At 35.1% G+C, this 8,548-nt stretch overlaps 1 long non-coding RNA gene across 1 annotated transcript; it reads left to right on the plus strand.

Annotated features, from left to right (window-relative positions):
* Positions 1-5,734: 5,734 nt before the first annotated feature.
* On the plus strand, positions 5,735-8,122 carry LOC145156912 (uncharacterized). The gene is made up of 3 exons (XR_013736971.1): positions 5,735-6,104; positions 6,321-7,265; positions 7,872-8,122. It is a non-coding gene; the product is annotated as an uncharacterized LOC145156912 (long non-coding RNA).
* Positions 8,123-8,548: the final 426 nt, after the last annotated feature.

Below are 8,548 nucleotides of genomic sequence, written 5' to 3' on the forward strand. Positions count from 1 at the left end.
TATCTAAGCCATAACCAGGAATTTGGTCAATTCCTAAATCCTATCTGATGCTTGGGAGGAAAGACCAACCGTTCCTTGAGAAGCAAGAAGCTCATAGCCTATGGGTAATCTTAGTAGAATACTTTCTTCTTCCTTTACCCTGAATAACTAAACCTAAACAAACAACTTCTATTTACTTGTGCTGCACCATAATGGTTCTCGATGTAGAGACTGGACGTCGAACTTCTCCTCACACATTCATTTTATGGGTCGGTTCTCCCCCACTTGGGTTTGACGCATTATCAGTTACTACTTGTCACTGATCAAATCCCAAGATGGATTTGTCTATGCAATTTGTAGCTTCTTTTGACTTTAAAGAAACTCATTTTTTTCATATCCAATGACGTTCGACGTTCCCATTGTAGTACTACTACCTATTCCGTAATGCAAGTGGTCTTCTCATAGCACGACCAAAACAGGATAAGATCGTGGAAAACACAATGTTGCCTTGATCATCTTATATTTATTACATAGGGATTTAGCTAAAGTCTAAAAGTATTATTATTCTCTTCGACATGACCACCTTCATATTGGAGCTTTTCCTCGATCACAAGTACAACCAGCCATGACCTCTGGCGCTTCCCTTTCTTCCTCCTCCATAAGTTTAAAGGCTCTCCCTTTGGCCCTTGGGGCTTCAAATTTGCCCTACTGTCCATCGGTTATCCTTAAAGTCGTACGTGTTGGAGTTTGTATTGCACCTGTTGCATTCATAAGAGGATAAATGGCCTCTAATTATATTGGAAATATATATATATATATATATATATATATATATATATATATATATATATATATATATATATATATATATATATATATATATGCATTCCATGTGCTTCTTGTTTATAGTGTCGGCGGAAATGTTCCTCTTTGCTACACTTGTAGCATATCACAGCACGACAAACTCCCTAGTGCAATTTCCTACAATTGTTACACCGAGGTCTTCTCTTCTCCATAATTTGAATCGTTATGCTTGAATCTTTTGGTTGTCGGCTGAGACAGAGTTGGATTCTGCCTATTTTACTTTCGTTGAGTTTCCAACTCAATTTCCCTTCTCTTGTCATGCTCTTGCATCTCTTCTAAGGTCATATATCAATTATTTGATACGAACTCCTTGATATCAATCTTGAGCATACTCAAGTATCAAGACATCTGGACTTGCTCCGATAAGGCATATTCTGGGCAAAACAAGGCTCTCTCGGTGAACATCTTGGTGATCTCAGTCACCGATTCGGTGGTCTGTTTCAGTTACATATATTCTTGAGTGGGTCGCTCCCTCTCTACTGGAGGAACATACTCTACCTTGAACTTCTCAATGAACTGTTCCCAAGTCACCACACTCTTCTCGGTTGGTAAATAGTTCTTGGTGACAAAGTTCCTCTAGTTTTTGGCTCCTAGACTTAGAAGATTATACGCCTATCTAAACTACAGGTTTGCTGGACAAGCACAAGTGTAAAAGCATCCTTCTACATCCGAGATCTACCTCAAACTCTAGCGGCTTGGTGTTACTGAACTCTCGATATGGAATTTCGTTTTCTCTAGACGAGGTTGCAGTAGCAACGACAGTAGTGGTTGCGGCGGTAGTGGTACTAGCAACGACAGTGTACCGTTCTTCAAACCAGGCTATCAGTTCAGTATTAATAGTTTTGAACATTTACAGAAATATCTTTCTTACAGTTGTTGATACCGTCACCTCTATCCAATCACATATCTCAACCTCGCTTGGTCTTAACCATTCACATCTAGAACCTGAACCGCTTCCTCTTGTGATCATCATCATGCTGGGGGCGTAACGAGAATAGGTTAAAATGAATCGAACTTACTTTAAAATGGTATTCGAATCCTCTCCATATCCTTAGCGACTTTGTGGCTTTTCTTGGTTCCCATATGGATCATGTGCTTCCGGTAGTACAGACCCATACTACCTTCCACACTTATCCATACTAGATCCAATGATTGCTCCAAGGTTTCCAAGTTACTACACTCAACTATTGATAGGTTTTTCACACAGACAGTGTTTCAAGGACCTAATTATTTCTTTCATATACTTTAGAAGGTTCTTGTGTCTTTATCGATGCCCTACCTTACGAATATATTCCCTATCAGGTATATACTAAACTTCTTAGGCTCTCTTTCTAGGATTCCTTCCATTCCTCTCTACTATTGGTTGGGAAGAACTTCTACTAATATTAACTAATTATTTGACGAATACGATTATATGCCTCTAAAATCAAACAATCTGTACATTGAAAGTTCCGACACTATATGTCACAACTGAAATTTCCTAGAACAAATCAGGGCTAAAACTTCAACCATGTACCAGTAGATTCAATGTAAATTGATGCAATAGAAATATGACTTTCATGAACCATACTTGTATGGATTTATTTAAGTATGTGTGGTGATAACCCATGTTAGTTTAAGTTATAATAAGCTAATACAAGTTAACAAAACATTAAGGAGTAAAAAGGGTCAACAAAAGTCAAATGAATTACATGGTATTAGTGAATTCGACTTTAGACATTCTATCCTTGAGTTGGTGGTCACATAGGACTGAAAACTCCTTCATGGGTTCTCAAAGAACCGTAAACACATGGACTAAAGCCCATCATGGCCGAAAACTCATCCTTTTGGTCTATTAGAACCGAAATCTCTCTTTTGTGAGTGATTTGGGTTGGTTTCGGTCATAGTGGCAGTAAACACTTTCATAGTTAGCAGCAAACACATTCCCTTGGCCGTAAACACCCTCAACTTGACAGTAAACTCCTCCATTTGGCCGTAACCACCCATAAAGTGGCCAAGTGGTGCCACCTGATTGGTCAAATTGAACTTCCGAAGGTGATATTTGCTCTTACCCAGGTAAATATCACACCATTGTCACTTCTCATCAACTCTTCTTACCTCATTTCCATATAAGTATACCCATGTACGAATTAGAAGCCTTCACAATCCCATTTACAGTAAAACTTCTCATTTCCAAATACTCTCTCAAGTATAAACTTCATTTCCTTCCCAAAATTTAGAGGTTAAACTTCCCTAGAGCTTTCATTCATCAAGTCATTTCCTTTAGGATACTTAGTAAGTTCTTACGATCTAGTGTTCTTCTAAAACCTTTCATTTCTAGTTTCATATATTTACACATTTGTATGTGTTAAAACGATTATGAGTTCAATCATTTCAGAGTATTCTAACATAAAGATCATCATCGTCACCGCGTTATCAAACCACAACTACACATAAGGTGAGTTCATACCCTTACATTTTCAAGACTCTTTTTCTATGTTTTAAGGGGGGGGGGGGGGGGGATACAAGTAAACATCCATGAATATTTACATTAAAATGCAAACATTTAAATACGTTATTTTACCATTTTTACGAAAAGTGTTAAATACACGAAACGGTTTTACTATCAATCACATATGATTACACGAAAAACATTTTGATAAACATTACATTATTCATGCAAATATATATAAGTAACTATATATATTTCGAGTACAAAACATTCATTTCATCAAAACTTTACAAATATAGTATATGAAACTTTACCCCTTTGTAACTCGTTGAGCAAAGGGTAAAATTATATAAAGTACATATATAATTGTTTTACGACATTTTCGATGTTATCCTAGAAATATGGGATAATGTCATTTACAAACGTTTTTATTTTAAAAACACGTACACTCATTGAATGGAAATTGTGAGACACTATCTTCAATCGTACCTAACTGAGGTATATCTGCAAGTCTTGTATTTATAACCGGAATCTCCGATACGAGAGAGTGATACTTGTGTATAGATCTATACGGGACTGATGATCCCACACCCTGGTTGTTAGCTACAGCCAGACCGGCAGGTTATGGGTGAAAAATGTCATAAATATCTCGGCGCCTGAAGAACGACGAGGAAGGCACCACATCTTAAAAGCACGGTTATAGAAACTCACATAATGAGACGACGATACGTATATAATAACTTCTTCATATGAAGTTGGATTTAAGCATTCTATATATCTATGGAAATCGAATCGACGTATTCTATATGTTTATGATGATTACTGGGGCTAAAGTGTGTTATATCACTACTTCAAATTTTATAAACAACGGTTTATATTGAATCCTACTGAATGGTGAAATCGGGGTGTTACATATATGTTATGAAATGTACTATATTTACAGATCACAAGAGTCTCAAACACATTTTTGACCAGAAAGAACTCAACATAAGGCAATGAAGATGGGTCGACCTAATGAATGACTACGAATGTGAGATTAATTATCATCCCATCAAGGCTAATGTTGTATCAGATTCCTTGAGCCTCATGGAACGTTTGAAACCCCTACAAGTACTGGCGTTGACTATGAACTGGATCTGGACACCCAAATTTGGTGACATCAAAAGCTTAGTCTTGGATGAAGCTCACCAATCAAGGTATTCCATCCATCCAGGCTCTGGTAAAATGTACCTGGACTTAAAGAAGTTGTATTGGTGGCTGAATATGAAAGATGAAATTGCCACTTATCTAGGAAAATGCCTGACATGCTCTATGGTCAAGGCAGAACTTCAGAAGCCCCCGAGTTTACTCCAACAAACAGAGATACCCGAGTGGAAGAGGGAATATTTCATAATAGACTTCATCACTAAACTACCCAAGACAACTTGCGGTTTTCAAAGAACCTGGGAAGTAGTCGACAAACTAACAAAGTTTGCCCACTTCCTACCAATCAAAGAAACATATAAGGTGTAAAAGCTTACTAAAACATATCTCAAGGAAATCGTCAAGCTGCACGGGGTGCCGATTTTTTTCATATCTAACCGAGATAGTAGATTCACCTCAGGATTTTGGCAATCACTATAGAAATCCTTGGAAACACACTTAGACAAGAACAAATCTTACCATCCATAAATCGATGATCAAAATGAACGAACCATCCTAAATTTAGATGACATGCTCCGATCCTGTATGATAGACTTTGTAAATGCTTGGGATACTCATTTTCTGTTGATTGAGTTTTCCTATAACAACAATTATCACACCAGCAAAAATTAGCATTATTTAATGCTTTGTATAAATGAAAGTGTCGATCACCGATATGTTGGGCAGAGGTCGTAGATACATAATTGGCCAGAAAGCATGCAAATGATAAACTACACATGTAATTGTGGATATAAAGAACGTTGAAAATGGAGATCGTACTCAAACGTTATGCCCTTTTACGGATGCAAATCCTTTATATAACTTATTTTTTTGGAAACAAACACTGTATCGATTCGTTGGGATAGCAACACATTTCGTTAAATGTTTTCGAGCATGTTTTTGAACTCGGGCTATATGCTAATATTTGATTTCGTAATCGGAATATTTTTAGCACGAAATTATAACACTTTCGCTAAAACTGTCATAACAAGAAAACTATAAATATACTGAACTAGAACTTTGAACACATTTTTAACCTAGTTTTGTCATTCATTCGAAAACTTATATCACATTTCTAGAGTCAGTACGTTCGGGACAATCGACATGCATGTTTGTAAAAATTATCCGATAAGATTTTTATGCAAGTAGTTCAAGGCACAACATGTGTTACCACCCATTTGGTGACACATGTTAACATGTGGGTGGACCAAGACTTAAAATCTTGTCTATAAAAAGAAGAATACCTCACCATTTTTTTCTTGAACTTTCCATCTTTCAACAATCTTCTCTCTCCTCAGTTTCCCCTTCCTCCCTCTTGGTTTCTTTTCAGGTGACTGGATCTCCTTGTGCACCATCGGCGTTGTCGTGTTCCACCCCTCTCCTCCATCGTTCACCTCCCCTACCACCTCCACTGGCCGACGTAGCTCCGACAAAAGATCAAACAAAAACAACCGACGAGTAAGGTTGTTTCCAGCGTCGCTTCCTAGCGTCATGCGCTGCCATAGACGGCGGAGCTCTAGAGGTTTCCGATGACTTTTTTGGGTTCCTTACGATCAAATCTACAAGGCTACGGTTTCGGTTCGTTTAAAAGCTGTAAAACGTAAACGACACCCGATCTCATCAATGAAAAACTCTATAAGCTTCAATGGTTAGTTCTATGGCCCCTTTTAAGCTTTTTATGTTTTCACGGAAGGATACATGCATAACTCGTCTTAACGTTTATATAAACTTTATATTGTTAGTTAAAATTTATATTTATGTCATATATATATATATATATATATATATATATATATATATATATATATATATATATATATATATATAGGTTCATTTGTTCTAACTATTTATTGTATGGATGTAGGAATCAATATGGACCAATCATTTCACAAGCCTAAATAAGGGTAAATATGTAATCTTACCTATTATTTAATTTGGTAACTAAATAAGTATTTTATTAATCCCTAGTCTTCTTCAACCTTGCCCTAGCATTGAGCGTACCCTTCAATCTTTGGCACAAGAAACCATCGGCCATGTTCCACCAGCCCTCGCCGCCATCGGTGCCTAAACAACCCACCCCTCACTGTCACTCTATCTATATCTCTCTCTCTCTCTCTCTCTCTCTCTCTCTCTCTCTCTCTCTTTGATACTGAAAGTCGGTGATGGAGAGCTTGGGTGAGGGCTCCTACTTTCTCCGGATAAACCATCCTTGGGGCCTTTATAATACTTAATATGCACTCCAGAACAGTCGTGCAACCAAACCCCCTATTTTCAGTTGATGGATCCATTACAGATCGTTTTACAGACACGGAACCCTTCGTGTTTGCGTCGTTCCTCTGAATGCCTTTTTTCTCCAATGGCTTCTACCTTCCACTACATCTCAATCACGGATTCATCTCCCAGCTTCTTCTAGCAGCCCTTCCCAGCCCGTCATTTAAAGAACCCTAACACACCACCATAGAGCCCCCATTATCTATTGTTCATCAATGTACAACAACATTATCTTCATCACCATTTATGTCACTGTTCTGATTGACCAGGTAATCATATTCTTATATTTTTTTTTATTCGCAAACCATGAGACGATCTTCCTCTTTATTTCTAATCACAAATAATCATATCCTTATATCTTTTTTGGCAAAATTTTGGTATGCAATTTGGTAATGGTGTTAAGGGCGTCTTTTATTTATAATCCATTTGATGTTGATCAATTTAATTTTTGATTTCATTAGTGATGTTCTATAAAGCATGATGATTTGGGGGGTGTCCTAAAGGTGTTCGATAAAATGTGTAGGAGAAAAGTTATACGGTAAAAGTTATTGTATTACAAGTTTACAAGTTTACAATTTATTGCTAAGCATTACGGTCTATTCCATGTAACATTCATGTTTGTGGAATCACTGTGAATGCATTTTATGTAATTTTTAGTATGAAAACAAAAATGTTATCATCGAACCTGTTATCATCTTATAATTTATGGAAATCAAATTTAAATTCAGTTGTGATACAGTGTTTTATGAGTTTGCAGTAAGGTTTTTTTAGACCATGTATAACAAACCTTCGTATTTTTGTTTTGTTAAAACTGGAATGGTTTTATGTGTTTCAATCGGCAATCATCCTAATATATAATATGATATAAAAACATAAAGAAAAAATGAAATAAGTATTAAGGAATAAAGTTTTCTTTTTAAATGGATGGCAATCATCATAATATATAATATGAATAAAGTTTTCTATTAGATTAATAATCTATTAGATTAATAATCTACGTTTCATAAGATTTGGTGTAATTTTTGATAGTTTGTACATTCTAATTGTTTTTTTCTTAGGTTCCTTTTTTGTGTTAACATGGTCTTTGATTTGATGTTAGTGTATCATTCTTGCAGAATATTTACAGTATTACTCAATCTTGCAGAATATTTACAGATCATTCTAGCCGAATGTTTACAAAACATACAATCACTTACAAAAGGAAGACTTGGAATTGAGTTCAAGAAAAAGTATATTTGCCAAGAAGTATATTTTTACGATAATACATCATATTTTCGTAATAATAGTTGGAATCAAGTCGATTATTTGGACCATTAAAAAAAGATCAAGTGCATATATTCAAGAATTGTATATTTAAGAATGATATTTGTTATAATATGTATAATTCTATTATTTAGACCATATTAAACGTATTCTTTTAGAATGAATGTGTTTTATGTTCATAGTTGTATTCTTTAAGAATAAATATACTTACCTATTCAAAAATATTAAAATTCGTTTGATATAAAATATGTATTCGCTAAAAATTATTAATCTTGATAATATATGTTTATAATTTTCTCTAACAATACGATGTTTTTTTTTTCAAGATAATCATGAACACATTCTGTTAGAATGTTCGAATGAATATAATTATTTTCAAAAAATTAGATTTTTAAAGTTAAAAGAATTAATTACTTCCTAAAATCCGTAATTTTCCTTTTTAGATTTATGTTAATTGACTAAAATACCTTTACAATGAAATTAGATTGTATTTTTCAATTATTTTTAATTCAATAAGATTTATTAATCACTTTCTTAAAATAACTTAAATGATTGGCC

This window comes from Lactuca virosa, chromosome 2, assembly GCF_052849685.1.
Source record: "Lactuca virosa cultivar CGN04683 chromosome 2, Lactuca_virosa_CGN04683_v6, whole genome shotgun sequence".
In the NCBI taxonomy this organism is placed as follows: Eukaryota; Viridiplantae; Streptophyta; class Magnoliopsida; order Asterales; family Asteraceae; genus Lactuca; species Lactuca virosa.